This window comes from Pseudophryne corroboree, chromosome 5 (genome assembly GCF_028390025.1).
Source record: "Pseudophryne corroboree isolate aPseCor3 chromosome 5, aPseCor3.hap2, whole genome shotgun sequence".
Lineage (NCBI taxonomy): Eukaryota > Metazoa > Chordata > Amphibia > Anura > Myobatrachidae > Pseudophryne > Pseudophryne corroboree.
Window position 1 is genome coordinate 695557891 of NC_086448.1, and position 9517 is coordinate 695567407.

Consider the following 9517-nt stretch of genomic DNA (forward strand, 5'->3'; position numbering starts at 1 on the left):
TGTGATGGCTGCATGCGGGGGGTGACAGTCAGTGGCGGAGAGTGTATACTTACATTCTAACACAGTATAATGTACCCCTCTGTAATCTCATAGTCTAACACAGTATAATGTACTCCTTTGTAACCTCATAGTCTAATACAATATAATGTACCCCTACATCTGTGGGGTTAGTGGAGTGGGGGTCCAGATGCCTGCGGTGGTATTCACTCGCCACACTATTTTATTCCCCCTCGGGTGATGGCGTGGAAATATGGGCCGGCGGTCGGCATTTCACGGGCAGTCGGAATTCGGGAGTCGGTCTCCTGACCGCCGAGATCTCAGTTGCATCCCGCTAGATTATAACAGTGTAAATTGTGTTTCATGTAAGGCAGCAGAACATGACAGCTCCCACAATGATGTTCTGTACTGTAAGACTTTATTATATAAGAGAAAATAATATAAATAAAGATAGAAGAGCATTTCCCATGGATGTGTCACGTGGGTGAGAGGCAGGAAGGATTCTGTCCATCAGTGCAGACAGTGTTGTCTCTGGCAGTGTCATGGCGCGGAGTCTAAGGATAAATACAATTATTATTATTATTATTCATTTTATTAAAATAATATATAAAACATACACACATACATGTTACATACAACTCATACACACAAAAGCACGCAGAACACATACACAAACACATATTAACACATAAATAGAACACATACATACATATACACACACACACACACACACACACACACACACAGAACATATACATACATAAACACTAGAGATGAGCGGGTTCGGTTCCTCTGAATCCGAACCCGCCCGAACTTCAGGTTTTTTACACGGGTCCGAGCAGGCTCGGATCTTCCCGCCTTGCTCGGCTAACCCGAGCGCGCCCGAACGTCATCATCACGCTGTCGGATTCTCGCGAGGCTCGGATTCTATCGCGAGACTCGGATTCTATATAAGGAGCCGCGCGTCGCCGCCATTTTCACACGTGCATTGAGAGTCATAGGGAGAGGACGTGGCTGGCGTCCTCTCCGTTTAGAGAAGAGAGAGACACAGTATTTTCGGGGAGCATTATTAGGAGGAGTACTACTGTATACTACTATACTACTTGCTGAAGTGATATTTATAGATTAGATAGTGTGACTGTAAGTGTATTATCTGACTTGTGGGGGAGACACTGACAGTGGGGAGCAGTTAGAGTCTGAGAGCAGGACTCAGGAGTACATATAACGTACAGTGCACACTTTTGCTGCCAGAGTCAGTGCCACACTGCCATTGTTGTGACCACACTGACCACCAGTATAATAATATATTTTGTGATTGTCTGCTTAGGCCTCGGAGTACTAGTTGCAAGTTGCAACGTGACCTGTCCTGAAGTGACCACCAGTTTAATAATCAATCACCACCAGTTTAATATATATATATATATATATATAATTGTATATAATATATATATATATATATATATATATATAATATTGTATACCACCTACCCGTGGTTTTTTTTTTTTTCATTCTTCTTTATACATACTACTATAGTAGCTTACTGTAGCAGTCTGCGGTGCTGTGCTGACCTGACAGTGTCCAGCAGGTCCGTCATCAGTCATTACATAATAAATATATATAGTACCTGTCCGGCTGCAGTACTAGTGATATTATATTGATTTCATCTCATTATCAATAATTTATCATCCAGTCTAGACTCTATATTAGCAGCAGACACAGTACGTTAGTCCACGGCTGTAGCTACCTCTGTGTCGGCACTCGGCAGTCCATCCATAATTGTATACCACCTACCCGTGGTTTTTTTTTTTTCTTTCTTCTTTGTACATACTACTATAGAGTATAGTAGCTTACTGTAGCAGTCTGCGGTGATGCTGAGCTGACAGTGTCCAGCAGGTCCGTCATCAGTCATCATTACCTAATAAATATATTATCTACCTGTCCGGCTGCAGTACTAGTGATATTATATATACATACATATATATATTGATTTCATCTCATTATCAATCATCCAGTCTATATTAGCAGCAGACACAGTACGTTAGTCCACGGCTGTAGCTACCTCTGTGTCGGCACTCAGCAGTCCATCCATAATTGTATACCACCTACCCGTAGTTTTTTTTTTTTCGTTCTTCTTTGTACATACTACTATAGTATAGTAGCTTACTGTAGCAGTCTGCGGTGCTGCTGAGCTGACAGTGTCCAGCAGGTCCGTCATCAGTCATCATTACCTAATAAATATATTATCTACCTGTCCGGCTGCAGTACTAGTGATATTATATATACATACATATATATATTGATTTCATCTCATTATCAATCATCCAGTCTATATTAGCAGCAGACACAGTACGTTAGTCCACGGCTGTAGCTACCTCTGTGTCGGCACTCGGCAGTCCATCCATAATTGTATACCACCTACCCGTGGTTTTTTTTTTTTCTTTCTTCTTTGTACATACTACTATAGAGTATAGTAGCTTACTGTAGCAGTCTGCGGTGCTGCTGAGCTGACAGTGTCCAGCAGGTCCGTCATCAGTCGTCATTACCTAATAAATATATTATCTACCTGTCCGGCTGCAGTACTAGTGATATTATATATACATACATATATATATTGATTTCATCTCATTATCAATCATCCAGTCTATATTAGCAGCAGACACAGTACGTTAGTCCACGGCTGTAGCTACCTCTGTGTCGGCACTCAGCAGTCCATCCATAATTGTATACCACCTACCCGTGGTTTTTTTTTTCTTTCTTCTTTGTACATACTACTATAGTATAGTAGCTTACTGTAGCAGTCTGCGGTGCTGCTGAGCTGACAGTGTCCAGCAGGTCCGTCATCAGTCATCATTACCTAATAAATATATTATCTACCTGTCCGGCTGCAGTACTAGTGATATTATATATACATACATATATATATTGATTTCATCTCATTATCAATCATCCAGTCTATATTAGCAGCAGACACAGTACGTTAGTCCACGGCTGTAGCTACCTCTGTGTCGGCACTCGGCAGTCCATCCATAATTGTATACCACCTACCCGTGGTTTTTTTCTTTTCTTTCTTCTTTGTACATACTACTATAGAGTATAGTAGCTTACTGTAGCAGTCTGCGGTGCTGCTGAGCTGACAGTGTCCAGCAGGTCCGTCATCAGTCATCATTACCTAATAAATATATTATCTACCTGTCCGGCTGCAGTACTAGTGATATTATATATACATACATATATATATATTGATTTCATCTCATTATCAATCATCCAGTCTATATTAGCAGCAGACACAGTACGTTAGTCCACGGCTGTAGCTACCTCTGTGTCGGCACTCGGCAGTCCATCCATAAGTATACTAGTATCCATCCATCTCCATTGTTTACCTGAGGTGCCTTTTAGTTGTGCCTATTAAAATATGGAGAACAAAAATGTTGAGGTTCCAAAATTAGGGAAAGATCAAGATCCACTTCCACCTCGTGCTGAAGCTGCTGCCACTAGTCATGGCCGAGACGATGAAATGCCAGCAACGTCGTCTGCCAAGGCCGATGCCCAATGTCATAGTACAGAGCATGTCAAATCCAAAACACCAAATATCAGTAAAAAAAGGACTCCAAAACCTAAAATAAAATTGTCGTCGGAGAAGCGTAAACTTGCCAATATGCCATTTACCACACGGAGTGGCAAGGAACGGCTGAGGCCCTGGCCTATGTTCATGGCTAGTGGTTCAGCTTCACATGAGGATGGAAGCACTCAGCCTCTCGCTAGAAAACTGAAAAGACTCAAGCTGGCAAAAGCACCGCAAAGAACTGTGCGTTCTTCGAAATCCCAAATCCACAAGGAGAGTCCAATTGTGTCGGTTGCGATGCCTGACCTTCCCAACACTGGACGTGAAGAGCATGCGCCTTCCACCATTTGCACGCCCCCTGCAAGTGCTGGAAGGAGCACCCGCAGTCCAGTTCCTGATAGTCAGATTGAAGATGTCAGTGTTGAAGTACACCAGGATGAGGAGGATATGGGTGTTGCTGGCGCTGGGGAGGAAATTGACCAGGAGGATTCTGATGGTGAGGTGGTTTGTTTAAGTCAGGCACCCGGGGAGACACCTGTTGTCCGTGGGAGGAATATGGCCACTGACATGCCTGGTGAAAATACCAAAAAAATCAGCTCTTCGGTGTGGAAGTATTTCAACAGAAATGCGGACAACAGGTGTCAAGCCGTGTGTTGCCTTTGTCAAGCTGTAATAAGTAGGGGTAAGGACGTTAACCACCTCGGAACATCCTCCCTTATACGTCACCTGCAGCGCATTCATAATAAGTCAGTGACAAGTTCAAAAACTTTGGGTGACAGCGGAAGCAGTCCACTGACCAGTAAATCCCTTCCTCTTGTAACCAAGCTCACGCAAACCACCCCACCAACTCCCTCAGTGTCAATTTCCTCCTTCCCCAGGAATGCCAATAGTCCTGCAGGCCATGTCACTGGCAATTCTGACTATTCCTCTCCTGCCTGGGATTCCTCCGATGCATCCTTGCGTGTAACGCCTACTGCTGCTGGCGCTGCTGTTGTTGCTGCTGGGAGTCGATGGTCATCCCAGAGGGGAAGTCGTAAGACCACTTTTACTACTTCCACCAAGCAATTGACTGTCCAACAGTCCTTTGCGAGGAAGATGAAATATCACAGCAGTCATCCTACTGCAAAGCGGATAACTGAGGCCTTGGCATCCTGGGTGGTGAGAAACGTGGTTCCGGTATCCATCATTACTGCAGAGCCAACTAGAGACTTGTTGGAGGTACTGTGTCCCCGGTACCAAATACCATCTAGGTTCCATTTCTCTAGGCAGGCGATACCGAAAATGTACACAGACCTCAGAAAAAGAGTCACCAGTGTCCTAAAAAATGCAGCTGTACCCAATGTCCACTTAACCACGGACATGTGGACAAGTGGAGCAGGGCAGGGTCAGGACTATATGACTGTGACAGCCCACTGGGTAGATGTATGGACTCCCGCCGCAAGAACAGCAGCGGCGGCACCAGTAGCAGCATCTCGCAAACGCCAACTCTTTCCTAGGCAGGCTACGCTTTGTATCACCGGTTTCCAGAATACGCACACAGCTGAAAACCTCTTACGGCAACTGAGGAAGATCATCGCGGAATGGCTTACCCCAATTGGACTCTCCTGTGGATTTGTGGCATCGGACAACGCCAGCAATATTGTGTGTGCATTAAATATGGGCAAATTCCAGCACGTCCCATGTTTTGCACATACCTTGAATTTGGTGGTGCAGAATTATTTAAAAAACGACAGGGGCGTGCAAGAGATGCTGTCGGTGGCCAGAAGAATTGCGGGACACTTTCGGCGTACAGGCACCACGTACAAAAGACTGGAGCACCACCAAAAACTACTGAACCTGCCCTGCCATCATCTGAAGCAAGAAGTGGTAACGAGGTGGAATTCAACCCTCTATATGCTTCAGAGGTTGGAGGAGCAGCAAAAGGCCATTCAAGCCTATACAATTGAGCACGATATAGGAGGTGGAATGCACCTGTCTCAAGCGCAGTGGAGAATGATTTCAACGTTGTGCAAGGTTCTGATGCCCTTTGAACTTGCCACACGTGAAGTCAGTTCAGACACTGCCAGCCTGAGTCAGGTCATTCCCCTCATCAGGCTTTTGCAGAAGAAGCTGGAGACATTGAAGGAGGAGCTAACACGGAGCGATTCCGCTAGGCATGTGGGACTTGTGGATGGAGCCCTTAATTCGCTTAACAAGGATTCACGGGTGGTCAATCTGTTGAAATCAGAGCACTACATTTTGGCCACCGTGCTCGATCCTAGATTTAAAGCCTACCTTGGATCTCTCTTTCCGGCAGACACAAGTCTGCTGGGGTTGAAAGACCTGCTGGTGAGAAAATTGTCAAGTCAAGCGGAACGCGACCTGTCAACATCTCCTCCTTCACATTCTCCCGCAACTGGGGGTGCGAGGAAAAGGCTCAGAATTCCGAGCCCACCCGCTGGCGGTGATGCAGGGCAGTCTGGAGCGACTGCTGATGCTGACATCTGGTCCGGACTGAAGGACCTGACCACGATTACGGACATGTCGTCTACTGTCACTGCATATGATTCTCTCAACATTGAAAGAATGGTGGAGGATTATATGAGTGACCGCATCCAAGTAGGCACGTCACACAGTCCGTACTTATACTGGCAGGAAAAAGAGGCAATTTGGAGGCCCTTGCACAAACTGGCTTTATTCTACCTAAGTTGCCCTCCCACAAGTGTGTACTCCGAAAGAGTGTTTAGTGCCGCCGCTCACCTTGTCAGCAATCGGCGTACGAGGTTACATCCAGAAAATGTGGAGAAGATGATGTTCATTAAAATGAATTATAATCAATTCCTCCGTGGAGACAGTGACCAGCAGCAATTGCCTCCACAAAGTACACAGGGAGCTGAGATGGTGGATTCCAGTGGGGACGAATTGATAATCTGTGAGGAGGGGGATGTACACGGTGATATATCGGAGGATGATGATGAGGTGGACATCTTGCCTCTGTAGAGCCAGTTTGTGCAAGGAGAGATTAATTGCTTCTTTTTTGGTGGGGGTCCAAACCAACCCGTCATTTCAGTCACAGTCGTGTGGCAGACCCTGTCACTGAAATGATGGGTTGGTTAAAGTGTGCATGTCCTGTTTATACAACATAAGGGTGGGTGGGAGGGCCCAAGGACAATTCCATCTTGCACCTCTTTTTTCTTTAATTTTTCTTTGCGTCATGTGCTGTTTGGGGAGGGTTTTTTGGAAGGGACATCCTGCGTGACACTGCAGTGCCACTCCTAGATGGGCCCGGTGTTTGTGTCGGCCACTAGGGTCGCTTATCTTACTCTCACAGCTACCTCATTGCGCCTCTTTTTTTCTTTGCGTCATGTGCTGTTTGGGGAGGGTTTTTTGGAAGGGACATCCTGCGTGACACTGCAGTGACACTCCTAGATGGGCCCGGTGTTTGTGTCGGCCACTAGGGTCGCTTATCTTACTCACACAGCTACCTCATTGCGCCTCTTTTTTTCTTTGCGTCATGTGCTGTTTGGGGAGGGTTTTTTGGAAGGGACATCCTGCGTGACACTGCAGTGACACTCCTAGATGGGCCCGGTGTTTGTGTCGGCCACTAGGGTCGCTTATCTTACTCACACAGCTACCTCATTGCGCCTCTTTTTTTCTTTGCGTCATGTGCTGTTTGGGGAGGGTTTTTTGGAAGGGACATCCTGCGTGACACTGCAGTGCCACTCCTAGATGGGCCCGGTGTTTGTGTCGGCCACTAGGGTCGCTTATCTTACTCACACAGCTACCTCATTGCGCCTCTTTTTTTCTTTGCGTCATGTGCTGTTTGGGGAGGGTTTTTTGGAAGGGACATCCTGCGTGACACTGCAGTGACACTCCTAGATGGGCCCGGTGTTTGTGTCGGCCACTAGGGTCGCTTATCTTACTCACACAGCTACCTCATTGCGCCTCTTTTTTTCTTTGCGTCATGTGCTGTTTGGGGAGGGTTTTTTGGAAGGGACATCCTGCGTGACACTGCAGTGCCACTCCTAGATGGGCCCGGTGTTTGTGTCGGCCACTAGGGTCGCTTAGCTTAGTCATCCAGCGACCTAGGTGCAAATTTTAGGACTAAAAATAATATTGTGAGGTGTGAGGTATTCAGAATAGACTGAAAATGAGTGTAAATTATGGTTTTTGAGGTTAATAATACTTTGGGATCAAAATGACCCCCAAATTCTATGATTTAAGCTGTTTTTTAGTGTTTTTTGAAAAAAACACCCGAATCCAAAACACACCCGAATCCGACAAAAAAAATTCGGTGAGGTTTTGCCAAAACGCGGTCGAACCCAAAACACGGCCGCGGAACCGAACCCAAAACCAAAACACAAAACCCGAAAAATTTCCGGCGCTCATCTCTAATAAACACACATATTGGGCCTGATTCAGACCTGATTGCTGCTGTGCGTTTTCACACAGTGGGCGATCACGCATTAACTGCGTATGCACCACAATGAGCACGCGCGTCGGCAAACAGGCATCGCCGGTCAGCGTCAGGCTGGTGTGAAATTTTAATCGCTCAGCCATTCGCATGCTGATTGACAGGAGGAAGCCGTTTGTGGGTGGTAACTGACCGTTTTCACTGAGTGTCAGGGAAAATACAGGCATGCCCGAGCGTTTTCATGGAGGGTTTCTGACGTCAGCTCCGGCCCCGATCAGCCCGTTCTGATCGCCCTGCGCAGGGACTGTACACACATGTAAAAACCAGACACTGGTGAGTGAGGTGTGAATGGATTTGCAGCTGTCCGCTGACTGAGTGGGGTTTTAGCAGCTCGGCGTACACATGCGATCACACACTTGCGCGGCGAATATAAACTCCCCTTGGGCGTCGATTGACTGATTGCTAGGCTGCAATTTTAGCAGCCTAGCGATCAGATCTGAGTCACCCCCCATAGAATACATAGATACTGTATACACACACATAAAACACATAATCATACATATACACACTCACACAAAGAACACATACCATAGATACATACATAAACAGGCAAACACACACAGGTCAAATACACATAAACACTTACTTTTAAAGCCTGGCTTGGTGAATGAAGTTACTGCAGGATGTCATTGATAGGAGGTAGGCATTGGCACTTTTCCTCATTATGCCAATGTGACGTGATTCACCTGTCTCTGTTGCCTCTCACCCTGCCCAGCCACCCCACCTGTCCCCATTGCCTCTCACCCTGCCCAGCAACCCCACCTGGCCTCGACGCCTCAAACCCTGCCCAGCCACCCCTGTCCCCAACACTTCAAACCTTGCCCAGCCACCCCACCTGGCCCCGCCGCCTCTCACCCTGCCCAGCAACCCCACCTGTCCTCGCCGCCTCTTACCCTGCCCAGCCACCCCACTTGTCCCCAACGCCTCTTACCCTGCCCAGCCACCCCACCTGTCCCCGTCGCCTCTCACCCTGCCCAGCCACCCTACCTGGCCTCGCCGCCTCAAACCCTGCCCAGCCACCCCACTTGTCCCCACCGATTCTTACCCTGCCCAGCCACCCCACCTGTCCCCGCCGCCTCTCACCCAGATTTACCGCAAGGTCACCTAGGCTCCCACCCGGGCTCCACAAAATCCATTCCTAGAGAAGCACTGTGTGTGCAGTGGATGTCATTCTGTCTTCGGCTCTCTCTCTGGTGACTTCTTTCCAATGGTCAGTGTATCCCTTGTCTTCCGGTGGCCAGATGTCTTCTGTCCGCAACACGAGATCCTGTCTATCTGTATTACCCATGCGCTGCCTGCTAAAGCCTCCTTCAGGGTCCACTGCCACTAATGCAAAATAAATATAGGTGGCTGCTTTTACTTATGTATTTACAGTACATAACACAATAAGCATTATAAGTCATAGTAATATTTGTTAATAAACTGTATTAAATGTATTTATATGTGGCACCACGAAAGGGGTCTCACACAAACCTGAAAGATCATGTTTCACACGACCATAGAT

General features: G+C 46.9%; 1 long non-coding RNA gene across 1 annotated transcript; it reads right to left on the reverse strand.

Moving 5' to 3' along the window:
- Positions 1-396: 396 nt before the first annotated feature.
- On the reverse strand, positions 397-8810 carry LOC134929346 (uncharacterized). Its single transcript, XR_010178495.1, has 2 exons — positions 8600-8810; positions 397-551 (listed from the first exon to the last, which is right to left on the reverse strand). It is a non-coding gene; the product is annotated as an uncharacterized LOC134929346 (long non-coding RNA).
- Between the last annotated feature and the right edge of the window lie 707 nt (positions 8811-9517).